At 34.3% G+C, this 22468-nt stretch overlaps 1 pseudogene; it reads right to left on the minus strand.

Moving 5' to 3' along the window:
- Positions 1 to 1113: 1113 nt before the first annotated feature.
- Positions 1114 to 21503, minus strand: LOC143540660 (putative calcium-binding protein CML36 pseudogene; annotated as a pseudogene).
- Positions 21504 to 22468: the final 965 nt, after the last annotated feature.

Genomic DNA, 22468 nt, shown 5'->3' on the forward strand with positions numbered 1-22468 from the left:
TAGCATCCAAAGCTCTACAATATCAATTGGAAACCCTACCATTACATTTCCACCTATAAAGCCTTATTATTTTTGCCTTTATTTGTTAACTTTTATTTTTATATATATGCATCACTGTATCATATCAATAACATTATATTTATATATACATATATGTAGGTGTATATATCACGTTCAATGCAGAACCGGTTTTAAGTACAAAATCACGAGAAGTGAATAAACCGTGTACATATTGTATGGAGGATAATCGCATGCAGTGAGATATAGGGTCATTTTCGAGATTTAGGGTGCCCCATACAAGTATATAGCTTTTCATGAAGAGTAATGTTAACTACGATAACAATAAAAAAACAAAGTTATTAACTTATTAAGAAAGAGTAAAAGGGTCAAGTGTAATGCTTTAAGTAATTAACTGATTAACTTGTTGTAATCTAATTTGAGTAACCTCTAACTTCATGCTCTAAATAACAATCACACAATGCCATAAAGAATTAACACGTAATATGCCAGGACATCAAAAATTAACGAACTTAAAATATTTTTTTGACTGGGACTGTTAGTAATAACAGAGCTGAAAGTTGAGATTGCCACTAGTCCAAGTGTTAGTTGAAATTGTATTGACCAATGGTTAATGGTTTGGATTAATAAAATTCATTTTTTTTCTAAAGAAAGTTAACTTAGAAATAGACCCAAAGTTACCTATAAGATTTTTTTTGTCTATATATAATTTTTTATTTAAATTTCCAGGCCCTCTCAATAACGAGTCCTTAGCAACGGCTGAGGCCCAACCTACCTCTGAGCCGATCATAGTGAGATAGAGAAAACGAGGCAGCTAAAAGTCATTTTATATATCACATTTAAGACAATAATTTAAAACAGTAAGGTAGCGTTTGGTATGTAGAAATGATAGGGGGAATGGAATGATTCATTGTATGGGAATGAAAAAAGTGGTGTTTGGTTGCTCAATGGAATGGAATCATCCATTACACATGGAATCTCATTCCATCAAAACCATTCCTTCCCACCCTCCTCCTTTTTTTTCATTCCATTCCTTCTACACCCTACTTTCTCAACATCACCACTAACTAACAACAACAATAACCACTACCATCGTCACCACCAACACCTAACCGCCACCGTCACCACCACCTCTGCCACCACCACCCTACCACCAGTGCAACCACCCTCACCGCCGCCACCACCATTGTCACTGTAACCACCGTAAACAATTTCACGCCGCGCCTAACCATCACCGCCACCACCACTTTCACTGCCTGACCACCACCACCGTCGCCACCATCACTACCAATGCTATCACCACCACCCCGCCGCCACTGCCACCACCATTTTCGTCGCCAGAGCTAACCCCACCACAGTCGTCATTGATTTTTTTATTTTAGGACTATTGGTTTTTATTGGTCCTAAGTATTTCATTTTTGCCGGCGCTGGTCCCAACTATCACTTTAACTGCCAACGGTCCCAACTTTCACACATGTGTCTGCCACCAGTCCACGACTAACTGAGTACTAACTCCGTTATGTTTTAGCTGACGTGTCCATCCTACGTGTTAAAAAACGTTGACGTGGCTGCCTGCGTGTATATTAATAACAAAAACCCTTCCCTGTATATTCTCGCAAAGTCCTCGAAGCACACGAACCCAACCTCGTTTCTTATCCACCTCACTTATCATACGCCTACACTCCTCTAACGTGCACCGTCCCTCACCAACAATCATCTCAAACACCGCAAACAACTCCTCCGCCGTTATCATCCCGTCACGGTCCGTATCAAACACCTCAAACGCTCCTCTTATCTCCTCCTCACGCGCCGCCGGACCAAACGCCGCACCGATCACTCCAAACTCCGTCAAGCTTATGCTTCCGTCGCCGTCGGTATCGATCTCGTCGATCATTAGCTTTAACTCCTCAGCCGGAATCGGTTCGGATCCTCCGATCCGGTTTAGTAAGGATTCTAGCTCTGATCTGGTTATTCTTCCGTCGCCGTCAGTGTCGAGTAGGTTGAAGGCTTGGATTAGTTCGTCGTGTGGTGGTAGGACGCTCGTCGGAGTGGTGATGCCGGTGGATTTTGGATTACGGTGAGATGATTCCGGTGAGGTGGATGACGTGGCGAGTGATGAGTTGGAGGAGTGGAACGACGACGTATCGGATCTGGAAATGGAGGTTCGTTTCTTTGATCTGAATAGGTTCTTAGGGTTTATTTTTGTTATTAATATACAGGAGGAGAATGGTTTTTGTTATTAATATACACGCAGGCAGCCACGTCAACGTTTTTTAACACGTAGGATGGACACGTCAGCTAAAACATAACGGAGTTAGTACTCGGTTAGTCGTGGACTGGTGGCAGACACATGTGTGAAAGTTGGGACCGTTGGTAGTTAAAGTGATAGTTAGGACCAGCGCCGGCAAAAATGAAATACTTGGGACCAATAAAAACCAATAGGCCTTTATTTTATAATTTTTTTTGCTAAAAAATATTTTTGGATAAGAGTGTTTTTATTATTTCTATTTCATTCATACAATTTTTTTTGGATACCAAACAACATTAAGTAATAATTCATTTAATTCACATAGTTTAACCAAACAAGACAAAGTAATGGAATGATCTATTTCATTCCATACTCCATTCCATTCCTTCTCCCATTTCATTTCCCCTTCATTCCATTACCTCCAACCAAACATACCCTAAGTATAAACGTCTATGCGTGTCTCACAATGTTAAACTCAAATCTCTCTATATGCATGCATACATACATACATATATATATATATATATTCATTGTCAAGGATAGTGCATATATGTATTATCAAATCAAACAAAGAAAATGTCCATAAATTGGAGGTCAAGTACAAATAGTATTTGTTATGATATTAGCCCTAATTATAACAATATTTTCGAAGTAATAACTGAACTAAGAAATATGCTGAGTAAACAATATGATATCTTTTTTACTTCTGGATATCAACCTTCGTTCAAATCATTCTATTTATAATGCAAAAACTACTATGCAAAAGTACTATTTAAGGAGACAAACGAAATATAATTGGTGCATATAAAAATATAGTTGGTGAAGTCATGGTGTCATACAAATAATAGCGTCGGTGTCGGTAATTCATAACACTCCCCCTTGGATGACACCATTTCAAAACGTCGGGGTCTTGAAGTACTGCCTCATTAAAAACCTTGCTAAAGGAAAACCCAATGGGAAAAAACTTTAGCTAAGGGAAAAAGAGTGCAGTATATAGCTCCCCCTCAAATTGCAGGTCGTTACATTGTTCGTACATGGCGCATGCCAATATCATGAACATGTTTCCTGAATGTTGCTGTGGGAAGTGCTTTTGTGAAAAGATCAGCTGAGTTGTTGCTGGACTGGACATATCTCATTTCAACCTGATTGTCTTTAATAAGGTCTCGAGTATACTCAAAGTGTCTTGGTGGTATATGCTTTGTTCTGTCACTTTTGATATATCCTTCCTTCATTTGCGAGACACAAGCTGCATTATCTTCATAGATAGGAGTTGGAATTCGATCTTTCTCTAGTCCACAAGAAATCAATATGTGTCGTGACATAGATCTTAACCATACACATTCTCTTGAAGCTTCATGCAATGCAATGACTTCAGCATGATTTGAAGATGTTGCAATGAGTGTTTGTTTCTGAGAACGCCATGAAATCGCAGTTCCTCCATTCTTAAATACATATCCAGTTTGAGATTTTGCTTTATGGGGATCAGATAAATAACCTGCATCTGCATAACCAACTAACCCTTCTTTTGAATCGTTAGGATAAAATAAACCTAAATCAACAGTTCCTTTTAAATACCGAAAAATATATTTAATGCCATTCCAATGTCTTTTAGTAGGGGATGAACTGAATCTTGCCAATAAATTAACTGTAAAAGAAATGTCAGGTCTTGTACAGTTAGTAAGATACATAAGTGCTCCAATTGCACTGAGGTATGGTACTTCGGGACCAAGAATCTCTTCATTATCTTCGCAAGGACGAAATGGATCATTGTCAACATTGAGTGATCTAACAACCATCGGTGTGCTTAAAGGATTTGCTTTGTCCATATTGAAACGTTTTAAGAGTTTCTCAGTATAAGTTGACTGATGCACAAGTATCCCATTATGCATATGCTCAATTTGTAAACCAAGACAATATTTGGTTTTTCCAAGATCTTTCATTTCGAATTCTTTCTTTAAAAGGGCAATTGCTTCATTAATTTCTTTTTGTGTCCCAATTAAATTTAGATCGTCAACATACACAGCTATGATCACATATCCTGATGTTGTCTTCTTGATGAAGACACATGGACAAATAAGATTATTTGTGTATCCTTTGCTTATCAAATAATCACTCAAACGATTGTACCACATCCTTCCAGATTGTTTCAGTCCATACAAGGATCTTTGTAATTTGATGGAATACATTTCCTTAAGCTTTGAGCTTATTGCATCGGGGAGTTTAAATCCTTAGGGAATTTTCATATAGATGTTACTATCTAGTGATCCATACAAGTAAGCTGTGACAACATCCATAAGGCGCATCTCTAAATTTTTAGAGACTGCTAAGCTGATTAAATATCTAAACGTAATAGCATCCATGACAGGAGAATACGTTTCTTCATAGTCAATTCCTGGCCTGTGAGAAAAACCTTGAGCTACAAGTCTTGCTTTATATCTTGTAACTTCATTTTTCTCATTTCGTTTTCTCACAAAAACCCATTTATATCCTACAGGTTTCATTGACTTTGGTGTAATGACAATAGGTCCAAAAACCTTTCGATTGTTTAGTGAGTTTAATTCAGCTTGCATAGCATCTTTCCATTTGTTCCAATCTTGTCGATTTTTACAATCATCTACAGATTTTGGTTCAGGGTCATCATTTTCTTCCATGATATCGCTTGCCACAGAATAAGAAAATATATCATCAATATTTTCCATTTCATCTCGATCCCACATTATATGTGATTTACCATAGTTTATTGACAATTCTTTATTGGAATCATTTATTTCTTCCTGAGGAAATGTTATATCATTTATTCTTTCCTGAGGGAAGGTTTTGTCAATCATTCCTTCCTTTGGGTCAGTATCCTTCTCAGAACCCTTTCTTTTTCGAGGATTTTTATCCTTTGAACCGATTGGCCTTCCACGTTTTAAACGTTTTTGAGATTCATGAGGTGCATTATTATGGTTTTGCTTGCTTGGAATCTCAACTCGAGCTGGAGCATTAGCAGCTGGTATATGAGATTTAGTGACCCTGTTTATATCAGTAAATGCATCAGGTAACTGATTTGCAATTTCTTGTAGATGTATTATTTTTTGAACCTCTGTCTCACTTTGTTTTGATCTTGGGTCTAGGTGTAACAATGATGGCACACACCATGATATATCTCTTTCTTGCTTTTTCATTTCTCCCCCTAATGTCGGGAACATTGTCTCGTTAAAATGACAATCAGCAAAACGTGCTGTAAATACATCACCTGTTAAAGGTTCAAGGTATCTTATGATGGAAGATGTTTCATATCCAACATATATTCCCAACCTTCTTTGGGGACCCATTTTTGTGCGTTGTGGTGGTGCAATAGGAACATACACAGCACAACCAAAAATTCTAAGATGAGAGATATTTGGCTCATTTCCAGAAACAAGTTGTGTGGGAGAGTATTTATGATTTGCACTTGGTCTTACGCGGATTAATGATCCAACATGCATAATTGCATGACCCCAAATAGAAACAGGGAGTTTTGTCCTCATTATTAATGGTCTAGCTATTAGCTGTAGGCGTTTGATCAACGACTCGGCTAAGCCATTTTGTGTGTGTACATGAGCAACAGGGTGTTCTACAACAATCCCCACAGACATGCAATAATCATCAAAAGCATGTGATGTAAATTCTCCCGCATTATCAAGCCTTACTCTTTTAATGGTATAATCCGGAAAATGTGCACGTAATTTGATAATTTGAGCAAGAAATTTTGCAAAAGCAACATTACGAGTCGATAATAAAGAGATATTAGACCATCTGCTGGATGCGTCTATTAAGACCATGAAGTATCTAAATGGTCCACATGGTGGATGAATTGGTCCACATATGTCACCTTGAATTCTTTCAAGAAACATTGGTGTTTCTTTATCGACTTTTAATGGCGAAGGCCTTGTAATTAATTTTCCAAGAGAACAAGATGTACATTGAGGCATTTTATCTATTTTGTGGATCTTTTGACCTTTCAGTGGATGCCCATGTGTATTTTCAATGATCCTTTTCATCATTGTGGATCCTGGATGGCCTAATCTGTCATGCCATAAGTTTATGATACCAGAATCGCAACAATTTTCTTTGACTGCCATATGTGCTTGAGGCACATTTATATATGTATAATGCAAACCAGAATGGAGCATTGGCAATTTTTCCAATATTTGATCTTTGCTTATGATATGCAAATATTTTTCATTACTAACAGTCCTTGACTGAGTATCATATCCATTATGATATATGTTTCTGAAACTCAACAAATTTCTTGTTGATTTTGGGGAAAATAAAGCATTTTCTATTTTGAGCTTTGTACCATTTGGTAATGCTAAATTAGCTTTTCCCACTCCTTCTATCAAGTTTGTAGGACCTGATATTGTATTGATGATCCCTTTTGTTGGTTTCAGTTTATAAAAATATTTTTTAGATCTAAGTATAGTATGCGTGGCTCCACTATCCGCTATACATATATTTTCTTCATTTGTTTGATCTTGTGCTCCGGTGATTTTCATTTTAAATCTTGAAAAATATTAAGAAAAAAAATAAGTGTATAACGAAGACATATGATATTTTAATAAGAACTTTATTTAATTGAAACACAAGTAGTACATGAAAGAGGAACTACATAATTAAAGATAATGAGAACACACTTAATAACTGCATCTAATTATAGTAGTCAAGCAACTTTGTTTCAAAGTTCTACCCCAAAGTCTTCAACGCTCAGCTCAGCATTGATATTATTAAAGTTATCAACATGGTTCACTTCTTTCTCTTTTCCTTTTAGAGAGGCTTGGTACAGTTCACACAGATGTGGAGCTGTGCGACAAGCCTTTGCCCAGTGGTTTGTACTTTCACATCTAAAACATGAAGTGCCATTGTTTTCGGACCTGCCAGCTTCATTCCATTTATTTTGGTGGTTGGAATTGGTATTGTGTGGGACATGATAATTATTGGCTCTCTGGTTACGACCACGACCACGGCCACGACCACGACCGTAAGAGTTATTGTTCCATTTGAATGGATGCTTACGATCATTAAAATGCCTTTTGTCAAAATGACCACGTCCACGTCCACGGCCTCGTCCTCGACTTTGTTCCCATTTATGATCAGAATTTTTATGAGAACTTTTGTGAGCAACATGTGCTTCTGGTATTGCTAATGAACCCGTGGGACGAGATTGATGATTTTTCATCAATAATTCATTATTTTTCTCTGCTACAAGGAGTAATGCATTTAGATCAAAGTATCTCTTAAAATTCTGCAAACGATAATGTGTTTGCAAGTTTATATTTGATGCATGAAACGTGGAGAAAGTTTTCTCTAACTTTTCTTCCTCTGTTACGGGATACCCACAAAATTCTAGCTTTGAACAAATTCGGTATAAAGCAGAGGTGTAATCATTTACCCTCTTAAAATCTTGGAACCTAAGACTGTTCCATTCATCTCTAAAAGTAGGAAGTAAAACTTCCTTTAGATGACCGAATCTGCTTTTCAAATCTTCCCATATCATATATGGGTTATCATAATTAAAATACTCATGCTGTAGTAATTCATCAATATGTTTATGGATTAAAACATCAGCTCTTGCTTTATCCTGGTCAGAGCAATCATTGTATTCTTGGATTGCGTCTAACACATCCATAGATTTTAAATGTCTTTTGACATTTGCTGTCCAAGACATATAATTTTCTCCAGAAATGTTGAGTGCAGGGAATTCGAGTTTTGCTATATTTGACATTTTGTTGCTAAACATAATAAGATAAATATTAGAATCCATATATATCAATTAACAATGAGATACAATACATTGGTAGAGCTATAAACATATAAAAGAAAAAGAAAATGCCGAAATCTTCAGATGGGAGATTAAAAATTAGAATGAGAAGTAGTATAAGCATTATAGTGACCAACAGTAAAACCGGGTGAATCATTTTGAGAACTTTATCTTGGATAAATTTAATAAGAAGAATGTTTGTTGTAAATGAAATGGGGTTAATGATTGGTTATTTATAGTGAAAATTTATAACCTTTTACAACGGTTATATTACCGTTTATAACGGTAACATTACCGTTTGTGTGTATATATATAATATATAATATTAATTATTTTAAAGTAAGATAATAAATAAGATATTAAATACAGTTTATTTTATAAAATATATAATTAGTATGCACAATAATAAGAATAGAATTGTTAGTGTAAATAAATCTAACTTCTAAATAAGATATTAGTGTGCATATATAAATAAAAGTTAGAATAGTTATCAAATTTTAATAACAATGTTTATACACATTATTGCTATTACTCAGTATATTAGTTAGTATATGTATATGCATAGATATATATCTAATGTACATAATTAAAGAAGTGTTTATGATGCTTATGTAGATACCTTTGTGTCTATTACCTTTCTTGGTTAGGATATAAGCGGCTCGTGCTGATAACGTGTTATGATATTAGCCCTAATTATAACAATATTTTCGAAGTAATAACTGAACTAAGAAATATGCTGAGTAAACAATATGATATCTTTTTTACTTCTGGATATCAACCTTCGTTCAAATCATTCTATTTATAATGCAAAAACTACTGTGCAAAAGTACTATTTAAGGAGACAAACGAAATATAATTGGTGCATATAAAAATATAGTTGGTGAAGTCATGGTGTCATACAAATAATAGTGTCGGTATCGGTAATTCATAACAGTATTCTCTCTTTGGCTCCTTTTTCTTTTTCTTGGTTTATATAGTCTCCCTTAAAAGAAATTAGAGATATGGTTGATAATGACGTCAATTACCCCATGGAATATTTTGGGCTTTGTGGTCTTAAATTCTTCCATGAGATATTGAAAATGAAGAAATAATATTATTATCATTTTGTAGAAAACTAGGCTTTCATTAGGTACCCTTTAGGCGTACATACGTCGTTAGTTTGTCTTCAAGAAATAAAAATTCGGCGTCTCAATCTGGTTGATAAAACGTCAAGGGGTTTTTGTGTGAAAAGACTGACCGTAAAAGAGATTCGCAAGTGCAAAAATAACAAAAAAAGATACACGTATGTACAAAATACATTACGAGTAATATCGACTGTCTTGATAAAATTGAAAACAATACTAATACCAACATTATCTTTTTAACTTTTGAGATCTTTAGTTTGAAGGACATTAAACTTTTACTCCTGCAAAGCAATTGTAATAAGTTGCATCCTAAAAGCAAAAAATATACATTCAAAAGATTAATTTATTGGGGTAATATCTTTATCTTTATTGGTTAATAATAAATAAAGTTAAGATAAAGAGATGCATTGGTTGCTCCCTAGCTACAATTAATTTAGACCAAAACTCTACAAACATTTCATAGTGAGTGAGAAAATATAAAGCAAATTTGGCTTTTATAATGTTACATTGGAATATTGGTACATACATACTTTGGATTCCTAACTTTAAAGAGGATTTGGGGTTATGAAATAAAGAGAATGTCAGATGACATGTTAGATAGACTAGGATTGGACCATCCACTAAATTTTTCCATATGTCATGTGCCACTTGGATTGCATTTCTTGAAAAGTGCCCATGATTTCAAGAAATGGTAACCATACCAATATGTTTGTTGATATTACTTCATTATGAATTTAAGGGTTGTTGGGAACCACCACCCGAGTCATTAGGGGTTGATTCAGATGTTTTATTTAGCATGTTTATAAATCTTTATCGATTCAAAGACTTCAGGACTGATTCAAAGGCTTTCTTTTAGTGACACTGATACTGACCGATTTATATGTAGCCTCCTAATAAAATCATTAAGAGACTACTAAACAACCGCTTAGTTTATTAGTATTAGCTGATTCGGATGTTTTATAATGCATTTCATGGATTGCATTTCTTAAAAAGTGCCCATGTTTACATGTTTTGCAAATGTAGATCAATCAAAGTGGCTTACCAAAGCCTTGACTCATTAAATGTGAGAGGTCATGTTACTATCGACCAATGGCGAAGCTTCCTTAGGGCCGGGGAGGCCCCGCCCCCCCGGTTTTTCGCGTAGTAGTGTAATTTTACTCGTTTTTGTCCGAAAATTTTTATGCGTAGTGTAAATTTAGGCGTTCTCAGCCGAAAATTTGAGTCCGCCCCCCCATCGTTTGTGAATTTTTGTATACATTTTGAGTCCGCCCCCCCCCCCTCGGTGTTTTAGTCCAAGCTTCGCCACTGCTATCGACTTAAACTCATAATAAAGTGATGAATTAGAAAATGATGACCTTCTAGTGTTTTCCCTCTTATTAACACCCTAATAACGAAACATAAACGAATTGTATATAAGGGAAGCAATAAAAAAAGTATACACGCCTGCTATTGCCCACAAGTTAGTTAGGATATGGGCTCTAGGGTGTATGCTAGACGCTGGTCCTCTAAGTGGTTGAATTTTATACCAGTAGGGTTATCTAACAACGTTGTTTCTTATAAATCAATATAAAGTTATCACTTATCGTTATCAGGGTAGTTGAAACGAGTGAATAAATTTATGAATTTTATCAATTAAAAAGCTATATATAGTAAAGTCCATTTTTCTTGTTTGTTCTCTATGGCATTTTTGAATGGTGACACTCTTATTATTGATGCTAACATGCCCATCAAATTATATTGGAGAAACCCTTGATGTGTTGTATATTATTATCTTTTAAATGATAACTTAACATGTTACAACCGACATACAACCACACACATCATCCACAACACAAACAAGCAAAAAGATTGTAAAAATTAAAGAATCTCCAAATCATGTGCACAATGTAAATGCCCCACAACCAAAGTTTCATCAAGACACAAAGTTTCATATATTGTCCTTTGATGCGATTCATATGACGTTGGACGGTTTTGAACTCATAATATAAGATGTAAATGATAAAAACTAGATGCGTTTTAACAAACATGAGTAAAACTTAAAGAGGTGAAAAAGGTTATCCTATGTCAAAATTGTTTCAACATTACAACATTACTAAAATATATTAAACAACACATTCTAAAAATAAAATCAAGATTATATACTTAAATAAAACTTTAACTCTTAAGTTGAAATATGCAGACAATTGAACTTAACCCGCTTTCCATATTCTTGAAGCTCCATGTATGAACCACAACTTGATTATTTCGCTCTCTATCAATTGTCTTGACTCTTTTAACAAGTGATCGCAGGGTGAATCAACTCCCGTTTATCTCTCTATCTTTATGCATACTTAATCGTTAATATAGGCTATAATAATATATAAATGGCTTCATTGTTATGACCACAATAAATGTTGGGAATAGGGTGTGTCATGCATAGTGTAGTTGAGGGGGCAAGTTGTTAATTTTTAAACCTTTGGAAACACAAACAAAATCATGATAAATGGATGCATGAAAGTGCCATTTCAAGATTTCAAAAAATTTATCATGAAGATCAAATAATGGGGAGTCATGATAGAAACATAATAAGTTTTCCATATTGACAATTGGGTGCCTCATAATTTTGATGAGATGAGAGTAAGGCTTGCATCAACATGGCCCCGAATTTAGGTAATCAAACTATGTTGACTTCTAGATTGAGTTGTATTGACTTCTACCGTTATACAAGTAAAATTTGTTTGTCAAAATTTAATTATTGCTAATTTACATAATTTGATATTGTTTTAAAAAAATCAAAAAGTTCATTACATATAGGAGTATATATTTAAATATATTATGATTATATGGTATTGAAGTCCATATACAAAGAGTTAAAAGTTAAAGAGTTAAAAGTTAAAAGCTAGATATGACATCCACGTGAGTAATGCTTTCATGACCGAATGAATAGGTTGTCAAAGTAGCACTCTTCCGGTCCACTATTCATAAGGTTTTAAAAACCGTATGATATCGTAAATAATTTATACATATATATATATTGCACGTGTGTGTGAATTTATAGCTAATTTAAAACAAATATATATACAACTTTATATCTTTTTAGTGACTTTACAATGTTAACATAATATGGAGCTTGATATAGCAAAAGAATTAGTAAATCAGTTTTTGGAAAGCAAAAAACTATGAAAACAATAAAATATAAAGTAAAAGATATGGACCAACCAACGACACGGTTCTCCAACTCAACCAGTCGAGCCAAATGAAGGTTGTTCAAAAGTATCTAGCTGGAAAGATAGTGTCAGTGGTTCATGGTCCAACTGATTGTTCTATTTTGAAAACGTTGTCTGTGAAATAGAGTTATGATGTTCTGTGTAGTCCGAAATAACTAATTTTAAATAGATAAAACATATATACTGTGTTACGTTTTTTGTTTTGTTTTGTTTTTTTTATTGAATTCAAAATAATATTTAATCACAATTTCATGAATTGCTTTTTAGTTTCTCTACTAATAATTAAGTTAATCAAAAGCACAAACCACAAAGTTTGTAAACATTGTGAATATTTAATGTGCTTTAACATATGTACAAGGGAATCCTAATATCATGGCACAAAATAATCAAATAAACACTTAATATGGACTATACTAATCTATCTATCTATTATATATATAAAAGAAAACCCTAAAATCTTATGTGTCGCGATGTGGTCGCTCTCCCTTTTTATGGAAGCCATCAGATTTCTTAATTTTTAAATGGAGGCCTCTCATTGATTTTACCCAAAATTCATGTGTATGGGTCTTACCAAAACCAGATAGCTCTTAAACGGGTTATAACATCTCATTAAATTAAAAATTAATCTTACCAATTATTTAATATGAAAATCCTATAAAATAGGGATATACTAAAATACAATATCCAATTTAAAAAGAAAAAGATATTATTTATAATTAATAAACAATTTTATAGTAAAAAACATAAGCGGGTCATGGGTCACCAAATCCAGATAGCTTTTAAACGGGTTATAACATATCATTTATTTATGAAACCCTTTTATCATCAAACCCTAAGGATATTATTAACTTTCTTAAGAAAATTAAAATCCAAAAAATAAATATTAAAAAACGAAAAATGTAAAACAATCATTCTCTCAAGCCATCAGATTGCTTTATTTGTAAATGAAGGCTTCTCACGCATTTGATCCGAATTCACGGGTAAAGGTCTCACCAAACCCAGATAGCTCTTAAACGGGTTATAGCATATCATTATATTAAAAAATAATCTCATCAAATATTTGATATGAAAATCCCATAAAATAGGAATATACTAAAAATTAATATCCTATTTTATTTTAAAAAAAGATATAATTTATAATTAAGAAACAATTCTTTAATAAAGAAAATAAACGGGTAATGGGTATCGCCAAACCCAGATAGCTTTTAAACCGAATTATAACATATCATTTATTTGTGAAACCATTTCATCATTAAACCTCAAGTATATTAATTATTAATTTTCTTACAATAAATAAAATTAAAATCCAAATATACATATATAAATATTAAAAAACGAATAACGTGAGACAACCCCCGTAATACGGGGGATACAATCTAGTAATAAATATAAACAAAGACCCTAAAATCCTACGTGTCGCGATGTGGTCGCTTCCCCTTTTTATGGAAGCCACCAGATTGTTTGATTTTTAAATGGAGTTCTCTCATTGATTTAACCCAAATTCATGGGTATGAGTCTTACCAAAACCAGATAGCTCTTAAACGGGTTATAACATCTCATTAAATTAAAAATTAATCCTACCAATTATTTGATATGAAAATCCTATAAAATAGGGATATACTAAAATTTAATATTCAATTTAAAAAGAAAAGGATATTATTTATAATTAATAAACAATTTTATAGTAAAAAAACATGAACGGGCCATGGGTCACCAAATCCAAATATGTTTTAAACGGGTTATAACATATTATTTATTTATAAAACCCTTTTATCATCAAACCCTAAGTATATTATTAGCTTTATTACAATAAAGAAATTTTAAATCCAAAAAATAAATATTAAAAAAACGAAAAATGTAAAACATTCATTATCTCAAACCATCAGAACTTTCTTACAATAAATAAAATTCAAATTCAAATATACTTATGTAAATATTAAAAACGAATAATGTAAAATAACCCCCGTAATACGGGTGATAAAAGCTAGTATAGTAATATGAAACATGCATGACTCACAATTACAATAAAACATCTTTTGGCCTTCCAGTTCTGTCTTTTTGTGTGTCATCTTTCTAATTAATCAACAAAAATAATTAATACATTATATAATATATCATTTGATAAATAAAAAGTTTTAAGTATAGTAAGTAATATATTCGTTAAAGACAACATTGAGTTGTATTAATGCTTTTAACACATTGTTTACATATTTTAAAATGCCAATAGTATACATATCTTGATTTATATGAGTTTAAAAATCGCGTGTTGCTTATAAATTGATACATTGATGTATCGAGACTGGCCAATGCTTCAAATGGCTTGATTAGTGCTTCAAATCGGGTGTTTGAACTTCAAATTAACAAAAATTAAGTTGTTTGGAGTATCGTTTCCAGCTAAGTTTTACGTTAATCGACTTGTATCCACCTTCCGATTAAAAGCCCTAAAAATTAGTTTGAAATTCGAAAAAACTTAACGCCGTTAGGTTTTTTAAAAGGGGACCATTGAGAGCCAATTTTTTTAAATTTGGGACCACTTGTGGGAATAAACAAAATTGGGATTATTATTGGCCAATAACAGAAAGTTGGGATTATTAAAATCCAATTTTCCTATTTTAAAATGCCAATAGTATACATATCTTGATTTATATGAGTTTAAAAATCGCGTGTTGCTTATAAATTGATACGTTGATGTATTGAGACTAGCCAATGCACAATGGTTTAACTACAGAAGTGCAAGAACCTCCTAAGCAATTATGGTTATACTTATTGATTTAACAATTTAAGCAATTATACCAACTTATTTAAAGCATAAATTTCACATTTTCTCTCTCTGTCTTGTGTTTAACATGTACAACTCTCAAGGGTTTGTGTTATTTTTTATGTTATTTTTACGATTTTCTTGTTTAAATTAATTTGTATTCAATCTATACATATGTGTATGTAGATACATACAATTATATTTAATTAGATCATAATAATCCAAATGCATAAATTTATGGTCAAGCTTTTCAATGGGGTGGATATTGGAAAAGGATGTTTGTGGGTGTGATTAGTGAGGTGGATTAATTAATTAAATATAGCTTAAGTAGGGATATTACATCTAAACTACTTGGGAACAAAAAGCACCCATTAGTAGACCTTTAATGATATTTACCCTTTAAAATAATCAATATCTTAAGACACAAGATTTTTTTGAACAAAAGGTCATGTTCTAAGTGTGAAACTATTGCCATTTGTATATTAATTAGGTTTATTAATTATTGTTAGTTGCTTGTTTGGAGCAATTGTACTAGAATACATTAAATTTAATCATGTGTTAGTAAGTTGTAACTTTATGTAAGATATTAAAATTACTAATATTAAAGTTTTTATGGTTTTACATACAGTTATAATATAACCAGAAGCCAGAAAGTTGTTTACGTGACAACGTTATAGTGAACGAACCTATTGAATTGGCGTCGCTTATAACTATATATTCAAATTTTAATAGTTTATTAAGTTAATTATACGACAAAATTTATTTGTTTTTATTAATAAATACTATTATTAATAAAATCAATAAATTCTAACAAGTCCCTAACTTTAATAAGTTTTATGTTATTCTTAGTCACAAATAAAAAGTAATTTTAGTAGCTTAATTAATAAGTTTTCAAAGTAATCTTGAATTTTTGAAAGTGGTACCTCGATCAATGTAGATCATGACCTAAACTTATCTTCCTTTTGTATCCAATAATTCGAGCTTTTACGACATTGTCAAAAAGTTTTAACCAACCACAAATTAGGATTATACAAAATTACTTATAGAAATTTAAGTATATATTTAGACTTTTATGACGATCACTTTATGTTTTTATATTTTAAATAGGCTAAGATTATAGTTTATACGGCGATCACTTTATATTTTAAAGAGGTTAAAAGCCAGTGTCTATGTTAATAAAAGAAAGTGATCAACAACCATTGTTGTAAAAATCGCGCCTAGGCGTCGAGTATTCAATGAGTAATCCCCGCCTAGGCCAAGTTCTCGATGAGCCATCCCCGAGTACTCTCCAACTAAGGCCGAGCACTCACTGACTAAGGCCGAGTACTCCCAACTCCCCAGTCGACCGCATAGGGTCCGCCTAGCGATTTTTGCAACCTTGTTCATTAGATAATTACGCCTATAAAGATTTGTAATATTAAGTGATTCTTTTGACATATAGTGAAAGTAGTTAAGGACCCTAACTTTCAAAATTCAATTCTCCAGCTTTCAAAAATCAATTTTTGACGTTCAGTTATTACGATCTACAACTTCTCCATTAAGTTCAAACGTAATTATTGTAACATTTGACATCTTATACTAACTAATATTTTATATTTTCCTTACATGAAGCTCGTTAGTTTGTTTTCTATTGCACGGGTGGAGTATTTCAGAAGATACCTGATAATGCTTAACTATAGAGTTATCCTTTCATCTATGGTCAATGCCCAGCTAGCCACAGAATGCGTTAGGTGATGTTTAAGGTTGGTCCTTCCTTGTGAGCCTAGTTTCTTTGTTGCCACATATGATGTGGATTTTTCATAGGGTGTTGCAAACACCACCAGTTATAGACTCATCCTCGATAAGTTTTACTTGTTATCCTGATCAGATATGTGAGATTCGCCTAAAACGTTAATAATGCTTCATGGTGAAGCATCGTAATAGATGATGTTCGCATCACCACCATAAGCCACTCTATAGTAGCTCGGATACCATTTGCAGCATTTAGGCCCTTAACCGAGCAATACTGTCTACTTTGTTTACAATGGAGCTAACGAGTTTTTTTGTTACCTAAGTGGGTACTTTTAAGATAACCACGCATTATTGGATTGCTCCCATCCAAGTATGGTTAACCCTAGCGTTCTTAACTCATCCACAACCAATGCGTACAAAGCACGTCGATTATTACTTAGACATCAAACATAACATTCTCTTAGTACAATGCCTCACTTGTCCACAAACAATGTGTTATTTACCAAGTGATATAGTTAACATAAATGAAGTTATTGGTATAACTATTATCTTTGTACAATATTTGAAATGAAGATGTCTTATTGGTTAAATGTTGGTGTTATTGTAAACACAAATAAATAACATTCTCACAAATGAAGAGATATGATCTCCTACTCTTTTTTAAGTCCCAATCCATTTTAGGCCATTAACAAGAATAGATACATTTAATATGGTAATTGCCCCAAAAACACGAACACAATTTTATTTTTTTCTTTGTTTTGATTTATGGCTGTTATTTTTAACCGTAACCCGAAACTTGTAACATCCAATTTTTGATAAATATTAAATGACGGAAAATTTTGTTATTTAACTGTGTGTCGTTAAGTTAGTCGTGTGTTAAGTGTTTGGATAATATTTGGATTTGGAATTGTAAGTGGGTTGTGGGGCCCATGGCCCCCTATATAAGCCTAACCTCTCCATCCTTTTCACCATTTTGTTATCTTTCAACACACACACACACACACACTCAAGAACACACACACTTCCTCTCTGCATTCCGGATCCAAATCTGTGTAAAAAGAAGGAAGAATCTCATGTGTAGACATCATCAAACAACAAGAATCACGTCCAGATCTACGTGTTGTCCGGATCTGAACTCGAACCCGAAGCAAAAGGTAGGTTTCGGTTTAAATGGTTAAGTTTTATGGTTAGAACCGGCATGCAAACAGATATAATAATAGATCGGGTTGTGAAATGTAAGAAAAATCTAAACTTGGTAAGTTATAACCTCTTGGGTGCACTTTAAGATAAAAATGTGGCGTTCGGACTATGAGAGGGATGGGTTCAGGATCAGGTGTATGGGGTCAGAATGTGTCGAAAGTTGAGAAAGAGTAAAAAAACAGGTCCTGAGGAGGAGCCACGAAGTAAAATGGCTTTAAAATGGAAAAAGCGAAGAAAGGAAGGCATTTCGCTTCGCTCAGCCATGAGAAGCGAAACAGTCATTTCGCTTCGCTCAGCCATGCGAAGCGAAAGTGCGAAGCGAAATTCCATGCATGCGAAGCGAAATTCTTCCATGCAAAATTTTATAAAATTCATCTTCTGGTGCATTTTTGTTAAAGGACTGTTAATTTTTTCGAGCTGACCTGGCAGCTCAACCCCAGCCAGGGGCGCTGCCCCTTGGACCTTGCTAGGGGCTGCCGCCCCTAGACCCCGCTACCAGGGGCGCTACCCCCGGACCCCCGTTAGTTGAGGGTGTCATTAACTTAGATATAAAAAGTAGTAGTAATGGATATTTGACATTTGTAATGCGTTATACAGTTAGCCGTGCACAGCTAAAGAAGGGCATTACTATTAACGGCGAAAGAAACCGACTTCAGGTGAGTTTCTAGCCCCTTTATCCGTTATGTTTTTGGGGCTGTGTGCATACTCCTTTGTGATAGTTGTTAATACACTTAACTTAAGTGGTAAGTGTATGATATGTGTATGATATATGTATGACTAAGTATTGAATGTTATTATGGAATGTTTATACGAATGAATTTGTATATATACGTATATACATGACCAGAAGATGTGTAAAGTATGCATGACTGAAAATGAATGTATGATCGAGTGACGTGACAAGTATGGTTATTGGAGACAAAGGGACCAGACCCTAATAATATCTGAGACAGAAGGGATCAGACCCTGATAATATCTGAGACAGAAGAGACCAGACCCTAATAATATCTGAGACAGAAGGGACCGGACCCTAATAATATCTGTGATGGTAGAGATAGAATAGCGTATGGTAAATCACAAGGCCTTATGAAAGAAAGTATGTAAGCGCGTGTGCATGTATATAAAGTTTGTATGAAAGAAGTAAGAGTAAATAAGGTATGAATACGTATCTTCGGATGCGTATGAGTAAGGATATGAATGTATTGTATGTTAAATGATTAACTAGAACTCACTCAGCGTAGCTGACTTTTAGTATGCACGCAGGCAAATAGATCGAGGCAGCTGGCTTAAGGAGGGACACAGGGCATGGACTGAAGAAACTGGCATCCATGATGAAGTGTTATGACCATTTTAATTAATTATTTATGAAAAGACAATTTTATGTTAAGACAAGAATGAATGTTTTGTAATGTGATGGTTGAAGTTTTTTAGTTATTCCGCAAAGTTTTTAATTTACTCTGATTTTAGAACTGTGTTTATGAGTAAATTCAACACCAAAGTAGGGTTACCGGGAACAGGGCCTTACAAAACTTGACTCGAGGTACTATTAACCCGAACTCGAAAGCATCTGTACTCATGAAACCCCAACCCAAATCTAACAAGCCCGAGTACAACCCGAACTAATACAAGCTGAGTACCGATTACTTTTTGATGGGTTTCGAGTAAACCTAAATAACCCGTTTGAATAAATATTCTATTAAATTTTATATCACATGCCTTATACTATTCAATAAACATAACTGCCTACCCAATTCCTTGTTTAAGTTGCCTTTCCATTCCGATTCCAACCCCACCTATCGATTATTATTCCAACATCATTAGTCTAGAGATTAGATATGACTATTTATTCAATCGATCGATCGATTTTCCAGGCTCAGTTCAGTAGTCAACTGTTTATTCATTCCATCAATCAAAGCGTACTTTAGACTCTTTCGATTGGATTATATGGTTTGTTATTTGCTTATGTAGTTAAAACTAGAAGCTGATATATTTGCTTGAATTTTAGCATACTCGAAACCCGATTAACCCGTACTCATAAACCCGAACCCGAATAACTCGGGGGAGATTTGGCGGATATGAGTACTCGAAAAATCATAGATTTGAAACTATTGGATTAAAGCCGCATATTCAGACAAAACACATAGACGAAAACCGTAGTTTACTTCATATTTTTCTACACTAATTAAAATTAACATTTTATATTGACTCTTTCTTCATTATGGTCCACGAAAACAGGCTGTGAGCTGTGTAACGTTGAAATATCTATTGGCACAAGGATTTTATGTAGCTTCATGGACTTTAAAAATGGCATCAAATGTTGCATGAGGCAAATATACAAAAGTAACTTTACTTCAAATGTTATATATAATCTCGTGGCACCTATTAAAAATTGTATGTGGGATCCATGGTGTGGTTAATTCATATTATGAACATAGTCACCTCCAATTCAATGTTTAATGAGCATAGTTGCCTCCGGTTCGATTCAACTCAATTCAATTTTATGTCTTTATAACAGGACTATCAGTGGTCTAGTCCAGTGTAAGACCGGTTTAAAAAGCAAAAAACATTGTTGCTAAATACCAAATATATTATAAAATAAGTAAAATATAGTGTTTTTGAAATGTTAATATAACGCATATCCTAAATAGTAAATACACACGGAAATAAAATTAAAAATAAAGATAAATAAATAAATTATTGAAAATTCGCTTAATTAGCTCATCATCTGGCCGACAACATAACTAGTCGACTCAAATAAATATGATTTAAGAGCACTCAGCCGGGCCGGTTTCATAGATGTTAGTTCCCGTTTAGTCCAGAGAATAACCCTTCAATGTTAAAACTCTCAATTTTTTCAATGATGGGTTTTTCCTCGTCTTACAGACTCGGTGGGGCTATGAGGGATCTCATTTCCACTGGGCTATTGGCCCACTGAAAAGCCTTATGTTTTTTGGTGGGTCACAAGTTCAATCCTTAGACCATGACATTTGTTTATAAAAAAATAAGACAGAATTACAAATTTTGTCCTTTAAAATAAGACGAATTACGGTTCGTGTCCTTTTCTAAGTTTCCTTGCAGGCGGTGTACTTTAAACATTTTTTTCCTGCACGTTATGTCCTTTACGCTAACTGGGTTAGAAAAACTCAGTTAAATACCCTCACGTGAGGCGCATGTGAGGGTATTTTTGTCTTTTCGTCTTTCTGACTCCATACTCTTTCCACTGTTCCTCTTTCTCTCTCTAATCTAAACCACCGGAAACCACTGCCTTTTTTGCAGGTGGTCACCTTCTCCGGTCACCATCAAACCACTGTTCCTCTTCTCCGGCACCATCTCCGGTCACCTGTCCCCATCCAACCTCCGGCAACCACTGCCTTTTTTGCAACCAGCCACCACCACCGTTCACCGCCATATCCACCTCCCCTTCCACCAAATCCATTCCGGCCGGCGACAGGAAGCATGTATCTCCTAAACCTAACTCAAGGTCCCGCCAGTGGCGGTGGTTTATCCACCCAAACACGACATCCCCCCAGCTTCACCCACCCCAATCCCCCCCTCTTCTCCAATCGCCGACCCAAATTCTTATCCTTATCTAATAATAATAATAATCTCCGAACAATAATCGCTAACGCCGACGTTACCAACAAACCCAAACCCTCTTCCAATCTACACGACCAACCCATCTCCCTCGTCACTCAAGAAAACGTCCCTCTTGAAGGCGTTATTCTATTCGAAAAACCAGATACCACTTCTCGTTTCAGGAAATGGGGGTAATTCATAATAACTATAATTTCTTCTCTCTCTCTCTCTCTTTTTTTAAATTAAAAAAAAAAAAAGAAAGAAAACCCATTTTAATTAATTTTATGGCTGGTGGTTAATTCAGTCATGTGGCTCTGCTTTCTGGTGGTGATGTGTTAGTCATACTCTTGTTCTCTGCAATTGGAAGGTTTAGTCACGGTTTTTTCGGTTTTCGATGCCCAAACTTTGACAACTGCGGATCCCTTCATTGCTGGTATGCCTATCCTTTTTTTTATTTTATATATATATATAAATAAGCAAACGGTCTTAGAACGAACTTACCACCAAATGTGGCAATTGATTGGTAATGAATTCAGAGCAGGTTGCTATATTTTGTAATTGTGTTAGGGTATTAGGATTGGCCCACCGATTGGGTTTCAAATGTTTTATGTGTATTCGGATACTTTGGAATGTCGCTATCAGTTTGGGTACTTGTCTATAAATGTCAGGTAATGCCAGTGGTTGTTGGTTGCGTTTGGGTATCTCTGGGTACTTCGGGGAGCATCCTAGATACATTAAGTTTTAAGTGTTTGATGGTGCTGGTGGCGAAGCTATGGTGGCGGTGAACGGTGGTGGTGGCTGGTTGCAAAAAAGGCAGTGGTTGCC

Source organism: Bidens hawaiensis, unplaced genomic scaffold (assembly GCF_021521415.1).
Source record: "Bidens hawaiensis isolate Kalapana, Puna unplaced genomic scaffold, B.hawaiensis_p1.1 tig00012287_1, whole genome shotgun sequence".
NCBI classification, from domain to species: Eukaryota; Viridiplantae; Streptophyta; class Magnoliopsida; order Asterales; family Asteraceae; genus Bidens; species Bidens hawaiensis.